We start from the raw sequence: 19,741 nt of genomic DNA, 5'->3' as shown, positions 1-19,741 counted from the left end.
TGTACTTCGCATCCCCCACCCCCACATACACAAGTACACAGCACAAATATACACTTTTTATTTAAATTAGGGATTGTGGAATAAGAAATACAAGAGACTTTAAGACTTTCTAGGAGGTATCCTATCCTCCAACTGATCTGAACAAAGATATGTTTAGTTCTAAAACAGACTAAAGTACCTGATTATCCGATCCAAAAGGCAACATACAAATGGTAACGCATCACTGATGAAAGTGTTCAACAAATATTTGCTGAGTAACTACTACGTCCTAAGTAGACTCTTCAATTGACCACTCCTAAGCTTTTGGACGACGAATGTGAACCCCGAGGAAGGAAGATGGCACCCACATAGGCAGCTCAACCCCGGGATCATGAAGATGCATCTGAAGCCCATTTACTCCCACATCAGGACAGAATTTAACCCAGATTTCCTTATTTCTGTAATATCCCACTTCCATGACTCCAGGACTAGCATGGGACTCTCGTTTCCAGTCTTTTAGCAAATAATGTGGCATATAGACCTTGGAGAGTATTCTGATTGGGCACTATCAGAACAACTGCCACTTAATTGAAAAAATTTTTACAAAATGGTAGCATTCAGTGTCAGAAAGGTTGTGTGTATGGTGAGTGGAGAACTGGCTTTTAGATCATCAAGCATTTTACTTATTATTTGTTTTTGCACAAACCATACTCATCAATGCTTCTCAACCATGAGTAAGTTTGTCTACCCCCTCTCCCCCCACTGCAACATTTAGCAATGTTAGGAGACACTTTTGGTTGTCACAACTAGTGGGAGGGAGGCTACTAGCCAAAGACACTGCTAAATATCCTACAGTGTCCAGCACAGGCCCCCTCACAATAAAGAATTATCCAGTCTCAAATGTCAGCAGTGCGAAAGTTGAGAAACTCTTACCTACGCCAAGGCATTTGCAGCTTTTGGGTTTCTAAATAGTGTTTTAAAAGTCAAGTAGCAATGATTTTTTAAAAAAAAATTTTAAAGGTTTTGAGCTGCCAAAACCTATCCTGTTAACTTCAAAATACAAAGGATAGCAGAAGTGATAATGCTGCACGGGTAGCATAGGTAGAAGATGATGAAGGTTTTAGAAATAAAAATTTATTTACATCTCATAGGTCAGAATCAAGCTTCAGGGGGCAGATATTAATTGTGTGCCAATAGACCAGATGATGTCTGAGGTTGCTCCCAGCTCTGACATTCTGTGATTAGATGGCACTTTATCTTTTCACTGATTGTTATTTAATGTCTAGTAATCTTAACAAAAACTCTTTTTCCATTCTGAGCAAAAGAACTCACAGAGGCCACGGTTTGCATAATCTGTTTTATGATTTAATACAAGAGGGCTGGGGATGTCAATTGGAAATTTCAAAATGAAATGCTTACCGAATTCCCTAGTTCACTCACGTTTTAATTTGAATAACAAATGTTGCAACAGCTTTCAAAATTATACAAAATATATCTAGATTAGAAAAGGCGATTATAGTATAGGGAGAAGAATTAAGCACCATCTGAGGAGAAAACGACAATGACCATTTGCATTTTTAATGGCAGAAATGAGTTTTTGTTTTCTTTTGGCTTTCAGGCTGCAAACTGGCTGCCCAAATCTTCTCCATAGAGACAGGGCTCTCTGCATTCTTACCTCTGTAGCTTGGAATGTTAGGTTGATAAAATATCCTAAATGGACTTGAAAGGGAGGATATCAGTTCAGTTTCTCTTTCTAGATTCCACCTTTTATTAAACTTAAGTCTATCTCTTATTGTTTTCTTTGTCTCTCATTTGAGGAGGAAATAAATTGGCTCTGTTATTACTATTGTCTCAGTTTTATACATCCCACAAGTATCATTCTCTGAGCATCAGACCAGCTTCTTGAATGTTTTACTTCTCCCTGGTTTCATGCAAGGCATTTCAATTAAGCATGCTCTCCACCAACGGCTCTTGTCATTTGCTACTGGAGATCCCACAACACGAAAATAACTCACTATTCAAATTTTCTCTTTTATAGGTTTGGAGACTTCCCTGTGAATGATTGATTGGTTGGTATTCTCTTTACAGTGACTTTGTTTTTCTCCAACAAAAATTGGAGATTGCATGAAAATAGCAGTAATTTAAAAACTTGTGGTAACTGGAGTGAAATCTGTAGTTATCAGAGATGGAATAATGACAGTTTATTTTATTCTGCAGAACCATGTTTCTAAAGTTCCATAATTAATTGCAAGATTTGAAAAAGAACCATCTAAGTGGATTTTGTGGGGGGTAAGTAGAGACAGTATTCTGTCGGTGAAAGCCAAGTCGACTCCATGTTTTGAGGAACAGATTCTTGCGGTATGGCCCTGATGAACTGAGATGTGTGGAACATATTTCTTAACAGAATGAAATAAGGGCAAAACATGAAATAAGACAGATCTAAAAACAGACATGATTGGTATGCAAAGTGATGAGAACAGAACACAAGAAAGCTGTGGATATCTGAGTAAAAAACTCTTCTTTCCTCAGCTTTTTTTTGTACAGAACTTTTATTTTACTGGATATTCAGATTTTAGATAGCATTTAGGAAATTTTGTTGGGAAAAAGTCAACACAATAAAGAGATTTCAGAGAAGATTGTTACAATAGTTATGAAGTGTTTTAAGAAAAAGTTTCTTCCTCAATTTGAAACATTAACAGTGTAATAATAATGACGGATTTATCCTGCTTTAGAGACCTAGAAAAGAAGACCAAATCCAGATAATTTTGATTACTTTTACTACACTAGCTCAGAGGACATTTTTCAGAATCTTCATCAGTACTCAACAACAAAAGGGCACTAAATATAACATAAGGTATCATTACTATTATCTGAGCATTCTTATGTGCCATGTCCTCAGATTCAAAAACTGAATCTCAGAGATTAAATAACTTGTCCGAGGTCATGTAGTTGGTTGAACCAGGACCAAAAACACATCTGCCTACATCAAACTGTGAGCGCCACCACCCACCCATGCTGTCAGGACCAGCTCTCAGCTCCATGGAACAGCCTTAAATCTTAGCTGGGCACTTGCAGAATAAATCAGTGCTTGTGCGAGTACTCTCAGGACAAATTTCTAGGAATCCTTAGAAGCTATGCCAAGCTAGGCCCAGATGCAATATACTCAAATATTCTTAATTTTATTCTTTGTTTTGAGACCATAGTATGTAATTTTATCTCTCTGTATGACGCATGTACCCTTCTAGGTGGCTGTGGCAGTTGACAGAAGAACCTTTCTGGAGGCTGGCCCAAAGCAGCAAGGACAGGTGAAGTTGACTGTAAGAGGCAGATGACTTCCCAACTCCAACTAGAGCTCTCTCTCTGGAGGGGTCTTCAGTTTCGAGCTGTCAATTTCACAGGGAAGCTGGCTATTCCTCTCCAAACCTCTCAATCTACTATGGATTCTAGTTACACCCCCTACAGAAGCCTTCTAAAACTTCTCTCTGCAGACAGCCCTGCCTTTTAGTTTGTTGAGAGGACTGGAGTGACCTAGGGAGGATTCTATTTTTCTCTTCTTATCACCACTCGATCCCCTTAGTAATCAGAGAAAGAGTAGGCCTACCCACCTTCTAAGAGCCTCTATTCTCTTCTAAGAGCCTGGAAGAGAATAGATTTCTGATATGGATCCATCTCTTTGGCACTTCCTGTAGAAGTTGCTTTGATTCTGCTCCAGGGCTCCATGCACCAGCACCTGAGGCATGGCCTGACTCTACTGCTTCCCCCACATCTGAGAGAGGCAGTGTTCCAGACTCCTTCCCCGGAGCTCCTTGTTCTAGTCGTCTCATGAAGGGACGGTGGCTTCCAAGCCAGGCCACCCACAGTAAGAAGGGAGAGGCTGGGTCTTAGGTCACGCATAAGGCTGCTGATGAGAGGAAAAAACCAAAGCATAAAGAATCCAAGATGGTGGTGGGAACTGGGATTTGAAACAATTCTTGAGTTGAAGGGTAGACAGCTGTGGTAGGTGATTATGTAAATTTTTCAGGCTCAGGTAGAGACCTCAACAGACATTTTTGTTCTGACCATATCCAGATCATAAACGAATATCAAGTGCTCAATATTTTGCTCACTGATCTGTGGGCACTGTGATAGAACACATTTAAAATTAAGCTGCTGCATGTGGAATCTAAAAAAAAAAAAAAGCCAAACTCATAGGAACAGAGAGTAGCATGGTGGTTTCCAGGGGTTGTGGGTGGGGGAAATGGAGAGATGTCAGTCAAAGGGTACAAACTGCAAGTGAGAAGATGAACAAGTTCTGGGGATCTAATGTACAGCCTGGTGACTGTGGTTAACAATACTGTATTTGACATCTGAAAGTAGCTAAGAAAGTACATCTTAAATGTTCTCAATGCACACACACAAAATAATTATGTGTGGTGATGAAAGTGTTAATTAATCTCATTGTGGTAATCATCTCACAATGTCAGGTATCAAATCATCGTGTTGTACACCTTAAACTTATACAATGTTATATGCGATTATATCTCGATAAAGCTGGAGAAAAGTAAAATAAAATTAAGTTGTTGGATAAGTTAGTGGATGCCAAAAGGTTTTAATATTTTATTAAAATGACACTGCCACAGGATGCATTGCTTTTCACTTGAAAGTTAACTAAGAAATAGATCTGTAGCCTAGCAAACAGGTTGGCATAATGGATTTTGTCAAGTAAGTAAAGTTTTAGAATACATTTTAGGATCGATATAGATTCTATCTAATCCCTTATCTATCACCTACATGATGCACTTCAATTCAATAAAGATTTATTGAGCACCTACTTTGTGCCAGGTATGTGTTGGGCATTGAAAATTCATAGAAGATTAAATCATATTAGCTTTTCCAAACTTATTAAGGCACCAATGAAGGCTAAAGTACTTTTAAAAGACTTGATAAAGAAAGGTTAAAAGAAGAAAACGGGTCTATGCTACCTTGAATGTGCCCGATCTTGTCTGATCTCAGAAGCTAAGCAGGGTCGGGCCTGGTTAGTACTTGGATGGGAGACTGCCTAGGAAGACCAGGTTCTGTAGGCATTTAAAAAAAAAAAAAGAAGGCGAAGAAGAAGAAAATACAAGATACACTCACTGGAGACACAAATCACATTGTGCAGTTCCTATTTTTTCTCCACTGTATCTAGCACGGATCTAAGCCCAGAAGTTAGAAAGCAAATACTCATCAAACGGAATTAACCAGAAAATTCAATTAATTAAAATACCTTTTTCCTTTACTATTTTCTCTTCTTCTCTCTTCCCAGATTCCAGCAATTTGAGGCTTTATAAAACCACAAGGTGGTGGGAATAAAGGTTTAAACCTTTGCCAAGAAAGCTTCCAAACTAAAGAAAGTAGTTAACAGTCTCAGAAGTCAAACTTCAGCCTCATGTGACATTTGGTACCTTTCCTAATTACAGGCTCCATTCTCTCTAGTGCTCAAGTGTCTCATGCTATGAAGCCTTAAATGGCACCCTGGAAGCCTGAAAAAAACTGCTGTTCTCCCTAAGCGCCAGATGTGTGACTAGGGGCTAATTTAGGCCCTGGGAAGATCAGGCTCATTCTTTTTTCTTTCAGTTATTTTTTTCAATGGAGACCGAAGCCAATGAAAATCTGTTAGGAGCCTGAGAAAAACAAAATTAATGCCAACTTCATATGCAACCTTTGGTCTCACAGAATGAAGCAGTTTTGATCACACAAGAGCAAAGGCAATATGTCAGCTTTTACAAAATGACAAAGTGACTTTGTACGACAGCTAGAAAATTTATCACATCCTGCAAGACCCTTGTCCTTCTAAACAAAGCTCTGCCCTTATCGGAAAGTAGAGAATTCACCCTCCCCAGCAGCCTTGGGGACCAGTGCCCTGCTCGACACTCTCCCAGGATGTCTCTGGTCTTTTCTGCTTCCTTTGACTGCAATCTTTCACTGCAGGAGCAGGTAGGGAAGTGGAGGGCCCTCATGGTTACCTTCTTCTCTATAGTGGATGACAAGATATTGCTGAGAGAATCTCCAGATTTAAAGATCACTCGTTGCGGGTATTCTTAGGTTCTGTGTCTTTTAAAAGCTGTGAGCTGCAATCCGTTTCTCTATTTCCTAGTAAATTCTTGAGTTTGTAAACTCATTGGAAGGTTCTCATGATTGGTTTTCCTTTACTCAATGAATATTTATGGAGTATCTGACATCTGCTGTTTTACTCCAGTATCATATAATAGAGAGGCTTGTGTTTTCACCTCTTATGAATGTCCTCTCTTTGTCCAAGTAGGGCCTTCCATTACTGGTAAGTGAGAAAGTGACACTACTGAGTTGAACTTTTATTAATGAATTCATTAAACAATATTTACTGTGCACCTAGTATATGCCATGCACTGGAGGTTCAGTGCTCAGTAAAATAAGACTATTGCCCTTAAAGAGTTCACAGTCCAGTGAGAGGGTATTCACTCGAACTCTAACATTAATAAAGGAAAAGGGCTATAACAGAAGTATATGGAAAAGTACAGTGGGAGATCAGAGGAGAGAGAAGGATTAATTAGTCTCTTCTCAGAGGGGAATGGGGATTAAGTAGAATGTATAGGGTGGACATAAATGAGGATTAAAGAAAATATTATAGGAGAGAGATGATATTTGAGCCCCAAATATTCAAGACTTACAAATGTCCTTGTCTGGGTTATTGGCTGCCCCACCAGATCTAGTAAAGATATTCTTCTTTATCTGACAACTATTTAAGAATCAGAAAATACTTAGCCAGATGTACACTCTTTTTTATCTGATGGGAGAATTAGATTTCTCGATAATGTCAACGACAATGCATTGTTTCGCTTTAACCGCACATAATGCTCAAGAGATGTGATAAGGTGGAGTGAGAGTCTCATTCAAGCTAGACCACCTGGATTCAAATCCTAGCCCTACCATCTCCAGGTGTGTAACTTTGGAGGTGTTACTGATTCTCTCTCCTCATCCATAAAAAGGTGATAACCGTAGTGCCTACATGTCATGTGGTTGTGGATTGCTAAAAGGATTAAGTAAGAGAATCCACGATTATTGTAGAACAGGCACATTAAGTAAATCTCAAAAAAGTGTTACCTATTACTCTATTGAGGGAGCAGCAAATGGTTATCTACGTAGAATCACATTTCCTGGAAGCATTTAAAATTGAGATAAATTCTCTTAAGTCCAAAATGATATAGAGCTCTTTCTGACAACTTCCTAGGTCTCATTATTGCTTTTGCTTTTGGAAAATCCTGCTGGTTTACATTTACTTTATAAATACCATTATACCATTGATAAAATAAATAAAAGCCACAATAGCAAAAAATTCCCCCAATCTGTGCCTCACTTTCACTTTTTCCACAATGTCTTTTGAACCAAACACAAGTCAGTCATCGAAACCTAGAGGAGGTGCAAGTAAATAAATGAATTTTTATTTCCATGGTTCTGTCTCAAAAAGAAGTATAAGGTATTACAAAAATCATGCCCTAAAAACTAGGCTAGATTTGTGTTTACCCTTAAAGCTAATGATAACTATAATACCATAAAATGCTTTCTTGAATTTTAAAATCTTTTAGAAGAACTCCTACCACTATTTCCTGGTATAAAAGGCAAAATGGGAGATTGTAGCCAAAGTGATGAATTTGGAATGAGAAACTACAGCAATGACGTTAATAGTAGATTACCATAACAGGTTTCCACGGAGTATAAAAAAACAGTCCTTTGGCCACTAAGAGGCCATTTCCTTTTGGCATAAAATCATGACCTACTTAGCTGTCCTGTCAGAAGAGCCAGAACCATTATTATGAATGTGCAGATTCAGGTTCTGCGTTTGCCCAGTCACAATTAACACAGCTGGATGACAGCCGAAGGGGTTGAACATATTCTTCTGAGCACACACTGAAGAAAAATCAATATAGGTTCCCTTTTTTAACTTCACATACACAATTTGTAAAGATCTCTAAGTAGCCAGATACTTATCTCACTTTAAGACAATATTAGTATTCATTCAAAATGTGTTATTTTAAGTTTTTCTTTAATATGTCAAGTGAATTACAGAGGGATTTGGCTTAAACTTTAAGTAGGTTATCTCATATATGACACAGAGCAAACCAGTAATTACTCTGAAGAAGAGTGAAATGACTCATTAGTAAGGCCCCAAATGTGTGAGAGGCTTTTCCCCACAAGATTATTTGAGTTTGGAAACTTGAGTCTTGGAGGAATGCTGAAAAATAATTAATATCCATTTTAATCTCATGCCTTCTAATAATATTCATAGCATATTTAAACTAGAGCCAGGCCTAAACATAAACGACCAATTTAGAATGCATAATTATATGTCTGTATATTCAATGGTTAATCTATCGTGTAGCAGAGACAAAAAGACTGGGAATCTTCTGGATGTTTCAGACTCTACATGATTCGAGGATTCTAGAATTTCTATTTTTGATTCGAGGTCCGTCTTGGAGTCTATATATTTGGCCTTTTAGAAAGAAAAAGATGCAGCTGTTAATTTCATCTTCTCAAAGGAAAACGAAGCCACTCCATGAAGGTATATATGACCCCAGATCAGTGTTTTTCAGTATTTGTTTTACCCCATTTATTTTATCTTCCTCATTTATGAGCATTTGGTATAATGAAGAGGTTAAGAGGGTGGGCTCTCGTATCATATCAGTTACTTGGCTCTGGAAAAGATATTCATCTCAGTTTCTGCAGGTGTAAAATTGAGGCAATAATAGTTCCTACCTGACAAAATAATGCGTGCATGGCGTCTGCACACATGGCAAATGTTTTATAAATACTAGATATTATCTATTATTATCTAGTTCTTCAGCATCTTTTCTATAGCATCTATCCATGTGTTTATTCATCCATTAGCTATTAACTGAACACCTGTTACAGACAGGTACTGTGTAATGTCAAAAGCCTGAGGATATTCTTACATGGAGATGGTACTGAGAGAGACAAATATATATAGCAGGTTGGTATACCCGTTCCCAGCTGTGAGTGCTGGCTGCTAACAGCTCATCCCCGACCCTCTTCTGAATGACTACTCTTGGCTGATGGGTGCTGCCTGGGAGCAGCCTTCAACCTCTGGGCCATCTCTGTGCAATTTCCCCTACGGAGCTGCTGGTGAGATCAGGCTGAGACTGGAATGCTCCTGAAACCATTTATTTATGGCTGCCTCATTTCCCTGCCCTCCCCCATTTTTCTGTCTCCATGGCAGGTGTCTTCTGAGAGTACACCCTCAGGAAACCCCTTTAGAGGCTCTCCTGGCACAGAATCCAACCCGAGACAAAATGTGCCCATGTTTTATTTTAATAAAAATTTTAATAATGCAGCTTTCAAGTAAATACATCAATAAAGACTAACCAAAAATTTCTATAGCTCCTTTAAACTGCATAGGTAAAAATAATCATTTGTCTTCTAAAGTGATCAAATACATACTTTTAAAGTATTGTTAATGCTTCACTCCACCTTTCCTTATTATCACAGCTTCTTTAGAACTTCCTTAACCTTTAAACCTAAGAAATCATGCTATATGATAGATATAAAGTAAATAGGAAAAAAATCTTATTTAAAAACTTAAAAAAAACATTTTGGGGGGGTTTGTTTTTATTTCCCATGCTCTTTCAAAAGTAAAATAAAAGTCTTTCTTCTTTTTAGATTAGTGACCTCTATTCTCTCCCTGGGTCGTTGTTTACTTGCACTGATTTGTTTTTCTTTTACTCATCGCAAGTGGCCTGAGTTTGCCATTCTGTGTTCAAGTAGGCTGTTAGCTTTATACATACTGAGCTGAAATGGGTTTCTCCACTCTCATATAAAGGTCCAGTTTAACAGTTTTATCAACTGCTTATTGATACTGGGGCCATTCAAGATATATACAGTAGTCTGGAAAACTATGTCTTGCATGGTAAAACATGATCTGATCAAAACTTTCACATCTTTGTTTTATAAACCATAAGTAATGCAGTTATGAATAATTATAGATAAGTGTGTGGTATGGGCACTTCACACTGATAGAGATTATGCTACATCAAAGTAGCTTTTTAATGAAACTAAGCATAATTGATTGTAACTGGTTCAAAATAACAACAATTTATTAAAATTGTAATAATTATCAATTATTTTACCTCTCCAAGTTCTCTAAATTCCTTATTAATTACACTATCATTTTCTTTAAACACTAAAATCATATTCATTTCCTCTATTTTCCTCTTTTCTGCAGTCTTCTCCCTTCTCACTGAGTCCTCCTGTCACTTTTCTGAACTTATATAATTCAGCATTTCTGCTGTGCCAGACAACTTCTGTGCCCCAGATAATGCTACTTTTTTCGCTTTTTCTTGTTTCCTATTAACGAAGCCCAGAAACTATTCTTATGGTAGACATAGATTCATCTACTTTCTTCCTCAGCATCTGGAACAAAAATTTGCAAACGTCTTTCCTACATGTTTAAAATTAAATGCTACTATTCATTCTCCATATCCATCATTTTCTTCTCTCAGGCAGATGTAGTTTTGACTTACACTAACAGTGTATCACATCAAAGTAATTCCACAGGATCCCTCTGGAAACATCAGAAAATCATCCTTAGGATATCCAGCATTAATACAGAGAAGGGTCTCCAAATACAGTCCCTTGCAATTCAGGCTTGGGTTTAGTCAAGAAGTCAGTTACTAAGATCAATGCCATAAGCTTTATAGATCCTTAATTATACTATTTGATTATCATTAAGTTATTTATTTTCCAGACAGGATAGTTCTCATTCCACAAGCCAGTTCCAATTTGTCCGGTCTTCCTTTCGTTTCTTCCACTTTCCTTCACATTCCATGGTATTCTGAAGTTGCTTCCTTAGTTTACGGTCTGTGACTCAGCCTGTCCATTGAAACAGCAACTCTTCCAGTCGCCCTGCCCAAAAGGCCTTGACACTCTACGTTCTCCTTTTGGTGGAGTGGAGAAAGTTCAAGGCTGTAATCAATCTTTTTTTTTTTTTTTTAATAGATTTCATTCTTCCCACACTTTGTTTTCAGTAGTGCATAATAGTTCTCTTAAATGTCCGGTTTTATGTAGCTGATGAGACTTTTAAAGTATTTCTCCCATATTTCATTCTAAATGATCACAGTTTCATGTATTTGAAGAATGCTTAATGTGAAAAAGGAAAGATAAGTTCCAGAATATTTTGCATAGATTTTGGGTTACTTTGAGACATTAAAGATTTGGCAGCAAAAGCTCTACCTGAATGCTGAGAACAGTTTACTGACAGAGAGAGAGAAAGACAGAGGAGACAGAGAGAGGGCAGGGAGGGGAGGGGAAGCAAGAGGAGGGGAGTGGAGAGGAGAGAGGGAGGGAAGGAGGGACAGAGACAGAGACAGAGATAGAGATGAAGACAGAAGAAGCAAGCATGATGATTGAGGTGATGATAATTCAGAAGAAAATATACATATTAATTTGCTTCCTAAATGTAGCATTTAACAGGGGCAGAGAATGTGTGACTGAGGTTTCACTTTTCTTTCCCATTGATGACAACCATCTGCTAATCTAGCAGCTTGACTTTTATCATAAAATATGGATGTTGCTAAAGAGATCTTTGAGGCTGGTCTGAATAAGCAACTAATGCCCAACACTTGTGATAGTCTGTTTGCAGAGTTATGGAAAAAAAATGTGTTATGGAGTGGAATAAGTAGGATTCAAACCTTGAATCTATTAAGGCTCCATTTATTTATATGACGACAATGGAACTTTTCAACAATGTGACTGTTAATACACCATTACGTCAGAATGGATCAAGAAACAGTAATGCTTGTTTTTGTTTAAAATAGCAGGATAATAAGAAAATAAGCAGCTGAGAAATCGGTGTTGGAAAGAGTATCCAGGTAGTGGTTTTAGCAGCTAATTTTAACCTAGAAATAATGGTTTATCTTGCTTTAAGCAAACTTTTAATACTGGAAAATCCAGTCTCGAGCAAAAGATAAATGAAGGCAATAATTATTTGCTTTTCAAGTGACTTTGTCCCTAAAAGTGCTAATAGTTGGACACTAGGTCCTCTTAATTCTCAGCAGAATGTAGCTGATTTTGAACAAGACGCAGGAGGTTTGTTCTGGCTCCATTCTGTGAATAACTTAAAATATGATTTGAGATTTATCTGGATAAATATCTTCACATTTTTTTTTACAGTCTTTCAACAATTTTATTTAATATCTAGTTCACAGATATCTTCAACTTTACATGGAGACATTCTGATTCCAGTTAGTGGTTTCCAGCTTGGGAGTCTCCCTGGGGTTTTAGAAAGCAATAAGATGCATCATGAGTTACTTTTCTAGTCTTTTGTATTTCAGAATGCCTAATGGAAATTGTACTTTTATCCACAGAAATGCTTTAAAAGCCACCTAAACCTTGAATTTCTTTGCCTGCCCTTGTTATCTTGGTAAAGTAACCGTGGTTAACTCATGCTAATCAAAGGTTCTGACTGTAATGACATTCTAGAAATTTCTAGTGACAATTAGGATAAAATAACCTTTAAATTCCTTGCAGATGAAAATATTGCGAATCCTTAAATTTTCCATCTGTCACATTTTAATATCCTTCCTTTCCATTGCCACTGCCACTGTTATAATTAAAATCACTCTCATCTCCTAGATGGAATATTGCAATAGCTGCTTAATTTTTTTGTTCACCTCTAGTCTGGGCTCCTGGGCACAGCATCCCACATACTACCACCAGCCAGGCTGACTTTGCCTACGTCTTGCTCAAAAACATCCAGGGACCTACTATTTCTTATAGAATAAAGTCCATGCTTGGCATGGCCTCTCTAGACTGGCCTTTCACAAGTATTACCACTCTACCCCCATTTTTTCAATATAAATCTTATGCTGCTGCCTAGCTGGTTTATTACCTGATATTAGGTAAATTGTGTCCCCCAAATTCATATGTTGAAGTCCTAAACCCCCGTAATTTAGTATGTGGCTGTTTGGGGAGATAGGGTCTTAAGAGGTAATTAAGTAAAGATGGGGTTGTTAGAGTGGACTCCAATCCAATATAACTGATGTTCTTATAAAAAAAAAAAACAAAGGAGGTTAGAACACAAACAACACAGAGAGGGAGAAGATCACGTGAGAACAAAGCAAGAAGGCCACCATCTGCAAACCAAGAGAGAGAGGTCTCAAAAGAAACCAAACCTGCCGACACCTTGATCTTAGACTTCTGGCCTCCAAAATTGTGAGAAAATAAATTTCTGTTGTTAAGCCACCCAGTTGAAGGAATTTTGTTCTGGCAGACCTAGCAAATTATCACACTATCCATCTCACAATCACATCTGAGCCGCCTGCCTCTGCTTCTGTGTGCTTCCTGTTATCTCCATGGCAAAGTCCTTCACAATACTCTGCTTAATTCATGCTTCTACTCCATGCTCAACTCTATCTCCCTTCTCCATGAATTGAAGCCCACGTCATATTTCCTCTCTGAAGTCTTAAGGTATTCCAGTCTGCTTCTCTTATTTAGTATTTGGAATATACTGTCTTATAACCTCATTGTCCTGAATAAACTATAGACTCAAAGAAGGAATAGGCTGTCTTGTAAGTCTCTGTATTCCTCCACAGAGGCTAAAATAATTTATTGGGCTTACTAAAAAGGCTCAAAGAAAGTTAATATTGCTTGATTTATAAAAAATTAATCTATATATATTGCCATGAACACAGGTCTTATATTAAACAAGGTTTTGACAATTCCAAACCTTTTTTAAAATTTAAAAACAATTAAATCAATGTAATACATCTATAGAGTTAAAAAGAAGTATGTTATTGAAAAACTTAGTGAAAAGTAGCAAAACCCTCACAGGCAAAACACATGTTTATTTAAATTGTTTTTTCTGGAAGTTATTGTCATTATAAATAATATACTTCTACTGTTTTTTCTTGATTTCTTAATTTTAACATTTATTTCTTACACCATTTCCCACTTCCTATTGTAATCTACTAATAATATTATACTATTATTTTCCATTAAATAATTAATGCTCTTTCATGCATCCTGCTCCTGTTCTGTGATGACTCAATTTTCTCCTATCACTCTGAAGTATAACTAGAGTGTTAAGTGTTTTCTCTCATTTCCTGCATAGCTCCATTTCTTTCAGGTTTATTATTTTCTGTTGTTTATATTGCACCCTCTTTCATCCTAAAAGATTTTCTCAAATTTTTTTTGGTAGACCAGATATACTTGTGAGTGAGACCATTTTGCTGAGAGACCTTTCAAATGTCAAATGTACTTCAATTGGGTCTATCAGTTTCTCCGGAGGTAGGAATGATCTCCTGTCAGAGGGCAGGGTGTTGGTCATTGGTCCTGTGCACAGGGCAGGGCAGGGGACCATGGTCTGACAGCCTTGTGAGCAGGTCCTCAATCCACTTTTAGCCTATAGCTCACCTGGCCTGCTGTACTAGGTGTTATGGGCTGATTTGTGTCCTCAAAATTCATATGTCGAAGTCCTCATTCCCAGTACCTCAGAATGTGACTGTATTTAGAGACAGGGTCTTTAAAGAGGTAATTAAGTTAAAATGAGGTCATATTGGTGGGCCCTAATTCAATATGACTGGTCCTTATAAGAAGAGGAGATTGGGACACAGATGACAGAGAAGGAAGATTGTGTGAGGACTTAGAGAGAAGGCAGCCATGTCCAAGCCAAGCAGAGAGGTGTCAGAAGAAACCAATCCTGCTGACACCTTGATTTCAAACTTCTAAGCCTTCAAAACTATGAGCAATAGTTCTGCTGTTTAAGCCACCCAGTCTGTGATACTTTGGTATGGCAGCCCTAGCATAATAATACACTTGGTGTTTTTGCATCTTGAGTTTTCCTTGATTAATTTCTATGGGGAAGAGCCCTCAAATTCTTCTTAGGGGAAACAGTGTTCTGTATGTGGGTATGGGGGTGGGGGGAGCCAACTCTTTTGTATGCTAATTTTCCATAAATTTTAGTATTTAGCACTCAGCCTTATCTTTATGTTCTGCCATACTTGGTGCATCCAAATCCTGACTCTTTATAGGGCTTTGCTTTTTCCTTTGTTCATAACCTCCTTGTACACATTTTAAACTGTGACTTCCCTCTTCTCAGTTAAATGAATTACTTGTACCCCATCTGTCTTATGCCTTCCAAAGACTTATTGGACTCTTATTCATAGATGGCCTCTCTTGTTATCATTGTTCTTATGCTTTGTACATTTAAAAAAATTTCCTTTATCAATATGTTAGTAGGCTCTTGGGAGGGAGAGGAAATAAATATGACTGGGTCAGCTAGCCATTCTTAATCTGACTCAAATCTTTACTTAATGTTAAAAATTGGGAATAAAAGCCATTTTTGATAAACTACTTAAAAGCAGGACTATAGTAATAGCAATGTCTTACATTTGATTAAAAATATTATTTATATTTGGATCTTAAAGTCTATGATTTCATTTTATGGCCATATAGTTTGAGGATTTAAAATTGAATAAATAATAGTTATACCATGTTCAGCATGATTCTGAACCAAATTTGATCTCATTTATAAATAATATAATATAGTAGAAATTACAAAATAATAAATACTTAGAGCAGTTTTACTGTAATATGAATTGACTGTATTATAGCATTTTAATAATATATATTATAGTAGCAGGGATAAAGATGATATTCACCAAAATATATTGATTAATAGGTTATTATCAAGTGGGTGGGATGCTCAGGACAGGGCAGTTTTCCTCATGTATCAGTATATTTTGGATATTTTGTTTTCATAAAATTGAACAGAGACTTTACAATGTGTAAGTGTATGGCTGTTTTTGTCCTCCTGCCTTGCTCTGACCCCCAGAAATGGATATTTGGACCAAACTCTACCTAGTTAGGCATCAAATTCTCTGTTTAATTAAGCAGCTTCTAGACTTTGTTTCCTCTTCTGAATTACATGGCATTAAATAAGTCATTAGTGAATTTTGAGTTCCACTTCTTGACTGGTTGCCTTTTACAAGAATATGTGCCAACATTTTTTGCATAAACGGTTACTAAAGAAGGTGTATGCATTGGTGATAGTCATTATGAATTCCTTCTGAGAGAAATATTGTTTGATTTCATATTTACATTCTGTGTAAGTCTTTGCAAAATACTGCCTTTGCAAGTTAAAGTTAATTTAAAAAATTATATTTCCAAATGTTATAGAAAAATAAATATGGCACTTTTCAACCTAAAATGGCAAACACTTCATTGTCTTACCCATTTTCAATGTGTTTACATAATATTTTTTTCATATTTTTAATATATAATCAATGTTACCACATTTTGCTTTCTTTTCTACTGTCATGTATGGATCAGGTACTGTCCTCTGGGTTCAGCATTTATCTACTCATTTGATCCACCAACATTTCTATGAAGTAGGTACTATTTTCCCCATTTTACAGATGAAGAAGTTGAGGACTAGAGAGTTTAGGCATTTAACCTTACAGTTCTACACCTAGTAAAAGGTAGAGCCAGGACTTGCATCCAGGCAATTCGTTTCCATTCTACTATACTTCTTATTCCACGACTACCATACAACCCATGTCCCGCTCATTTTAATAGATGTTGTTCTCTACTTTGAATTGGCTTCCACAGTGATTGCTGGGCATGGGTTATTTCCAGTTTCCTTAAGAGTCATAGAGACCAGTGCAAAAAAGTTTCCTATTTTTTTTCTTCTTTTCTTTTCCTTCCTCCCTTTCCCCCTTGTTTTCTTTTCTTCTTCTTCTCCTCCTCCTCCTCCTCCTCCTCCTCTTTTTTTCCCCTGTTTTTATTTTGCACTATTTCAGTAGAAACATGGTGTAGTAGCTTGGGTAAACCAAAATTTGAATCTCTCTGAGCAAGTGATTTATTTAACCTTTCTGGGTCTCTGGTTCTCCATCTTTAAAACACAGTCAGTAATATCCACCTGTTGTAATTTAGTAAGGATATGATACAATATCTGTTTTAAACTCCATTGGCTTGCGAGGCCTTTGTGAAATGCATACTTTAAGCACTGACCAAGGTCAGTTATTTATGGTTTTTAGGTTCACATGATATATAAGTTATAATCTGAGAAATGCCATATAATGAAAGTATGGCTATCAAACAGTATTAACAAATTCCACTATGTTTCTTCTTTCTATCCTCTACATTTATTTTGTTTTCAAATTTCAACATGAACGCTTTGCCTATACTTTAAAGACAGATGTGTCCTGCTTAAGCCCAAGTACCTGAGTTACAGAGTTAAAGAAGCCACTAATTAATTCATAAATCTACAACATAGAACATGCTCCTCCATCTTCAAATTTACCACATTTTCAAGGTCCCCCAAGGCCACCATGAAGATTATTTGGATCACTAGGAACAAAGAACCTAAAGGTGACACTCAGCGCCCCTTTAAGCCTTTGAGAATCTCTGATGCAAATCTTCAGGGCTCCTAAATACAAAAGACAAATAAACCTGCTGTCACTTGCTGTCAGCAGAGAAAAGAAAAAAAGCAATCTAGAGCTCCTGCTTTTCAGGAGTATGTGATGAAAATGATTAATGTGCTCTGCAAAACCAGTCTCAAGTGGGGGCAAGTCTCAAGTGGGGGTGCCAAAGATGCCAGCTGCATCTTTTGCAAGGGGGACCCTTATCTATGAATGAGACAGTCATCTGAAGCTTTCTTCCAAGGCATACACATCGTTAGGAATCTCTGCCATACATGGCTTCTTCCTATTTAATCACTGATCCCTCTCATATCTGATCCATCTTAAACCTTCCAAAGTCAAAGAACAAATGACTTTCTCAGACCATGAGACTGTGGGATAATGCTGCACAGGTGGTTGAGAGTAGAGAGCAAAATTAATAAACATGATTTTTACAGCGTAGGAACACAGTATGTTCTCTCTTGTGCCTGCTGTGCTATGTTTTTGCCCAGACCTCCCAAGATTGTGAAAGCATGTCCGTCTAATACAGAGCAGCTGGAATAATAACCTGCCTCAAACAGTTTGTTGTACCTCTTCTCTGTTCAAATCTATGGCAGTTTGTTGTCCTAAGAAATCTAAAACTTGCCTCAGTCTAGAGATTCTAAGTACTTCTGACACTTCAATTGCATCAGTCCTAATCCTTGTTGCCTTGACAGCTCCAACATATTCCCTGGAGAGCTTCTTCAGTTTTGCATATGACTTCACATACCCTCTCTTCAGTTCATATGATGACTTCTTCCCTGACTCTTCATCAATCCAAATTTCTTTAATATATATCCTTAATTAATCAAACTCTACCTTCAAACACAACTATACAGCTTCACATGTAAGAGTAAGGACCTTATGACAGCATATTCCTAAATCTTACCTCTCATCTTTTGCGCTTACACATTTTTTTACAACTTACGTTGTCATATACTTTGCTTTTACATGTTATGAACATGAGAAACATGCCTACTGATTTTTCTTTAGGCAGTTTTGAGTAACTAAAAATGAGAAAAAATGAGTTTTCCTTTAACATTTCTTAAATTGTAGGTCTGTTGGCAATGAATTCTCTCGGTTTTTATTTGTCTGAGGAAATCTTGATTTCTTCATTTTTGAAAGGTATTTTCACTAGGTACAGAATTCTTTGTTCACTCTTTTTCCATTTCAGCACTTTAAAGATGTTACTTTACAGTTTTTAGCTCTGCAAATTTTCTGACAAGAAGTGTGCTGTGATTCTTTTCTTTGTTCCTCTGTATACAATGTGTTTTTTTTTCTTTCTGCCTTCAGGATTTTCTTTTGTCTCCTGTTTGCAGCAGTTTGATTGTTATATGCTTAGATGTTTTGTTTGTTTTTGTATTTACGTTTACTGAGCTTCTTGTGTCTATGGTTTGGTGTCCATCCTTATTTTTAGAAAATTACTTCTTCAGTTTAAATTAAATTTAAATTCCTCTATCCTTTCTCTCTCCTCTCCCTTCTGGCATTCAAATAACATGTATGTTAGATCTTTTGATATGTTCAATTCTTTTTTTTTCTTTTTTTACTTCTGTTTTAGCTTGGGTAATTTCTAGTAAACTTTCCTAAAGTTCTCTGAGTCTTTCCTTGGCTATGTTGAATAAAATTGTTTCATGATTTTTAGAAAAATAACATCATAAAACAACATGATATCAAGGAGGTATTTACAAGTTGCTATAGGAACACAAAGGACTAAGTTTTCAAGAGAGTGTGACATTTAAGTTAAATCTTAAAGAATGAGTAGGGATCCTCCAAGGGTAAAAAGTATGTAAAGTAACATCTTTTACAAAATCGCAGAGGTATAAAACTGTATTCTCTACTTATGAAAACATTACTATTTTAGTAGAGTCAGAAAGAAAGAAGAATAGCCCTATGTTCATGCTCAAGAAATCTTCAGTCTACGGCCATGCTACCCTGAACATGCCTGATCCCGTCTGATCTCAGAAGCTAAACAGGGTCAGGCCTGGTTAGTACTTAGATGGGAGACCACCTAGGAAGATCAAGTGCTGTAGGAAAAAAAAAAAAAATTCATGTTATTCAAGAGATAACAGGGAAGCAATGAAAGATTTTAACCATTTGAATGACACGACGGTACATATCATCCATGAACCATGTGGATATATTTCCTGGAAAGGACTGGTTTGAAAATAGAGAAAGCGATGAGTTATTATAGCGATACCAACAAGAAGGAATTGAGAGTCACTAAAAGAAAACTGTAGTAGCAGGAACAAGGAAGAAAGGACAACCTAGAAGTTAGGATGACGAGAACTTGGGTACTGATTGGACATGAGGGTATGAGA

General features: G+C 37.0%; 1 protein-coding gene and 2 pseudogenes across 3 annotated transcripts in view; 2 read left to right on the top strand and 1 right to left on the bottom strand.

The window, feature by feature from the left end:
- The window catches only part of AK5 (adenylate kinase 5), a 195,426-nt gene that overhangs the window by 98,080 nt on the left and 77,605 nt on the right, over positions 1 to 19,741 (bottom strand). The gene's annotated exons all lie outside the window — the stretch shown is intronic.
- On the top strand, positions 4,930 to 5,042 carry LOC120583533 (uncharacterized; annotated as a pseudogene).
- Positions 19,338 to 19,456, top strand: LOC120583546 (uncharacterized; annotated as a pseudogene).

Source organism: Pteropus medius, unplaced genomic scaffold (assembly GCF_902729225.1).
Source record: "Pteropus medius unplaced genomic scaffold, Ma_sr-lr_union100, whole genome shotgun sequence".
Taxonomy (NCBI): domain Eukaryota; kingdom Metazoa; phylum Chordata; class Mammalia; order Chiroptera; family Pteropodidae; genus Pteropus; species Pteropus medius.
Note: the sequence above shows the minus strand (reverse complement) of the source record. Positions and strands in the feature narration are given on the sequence as shown.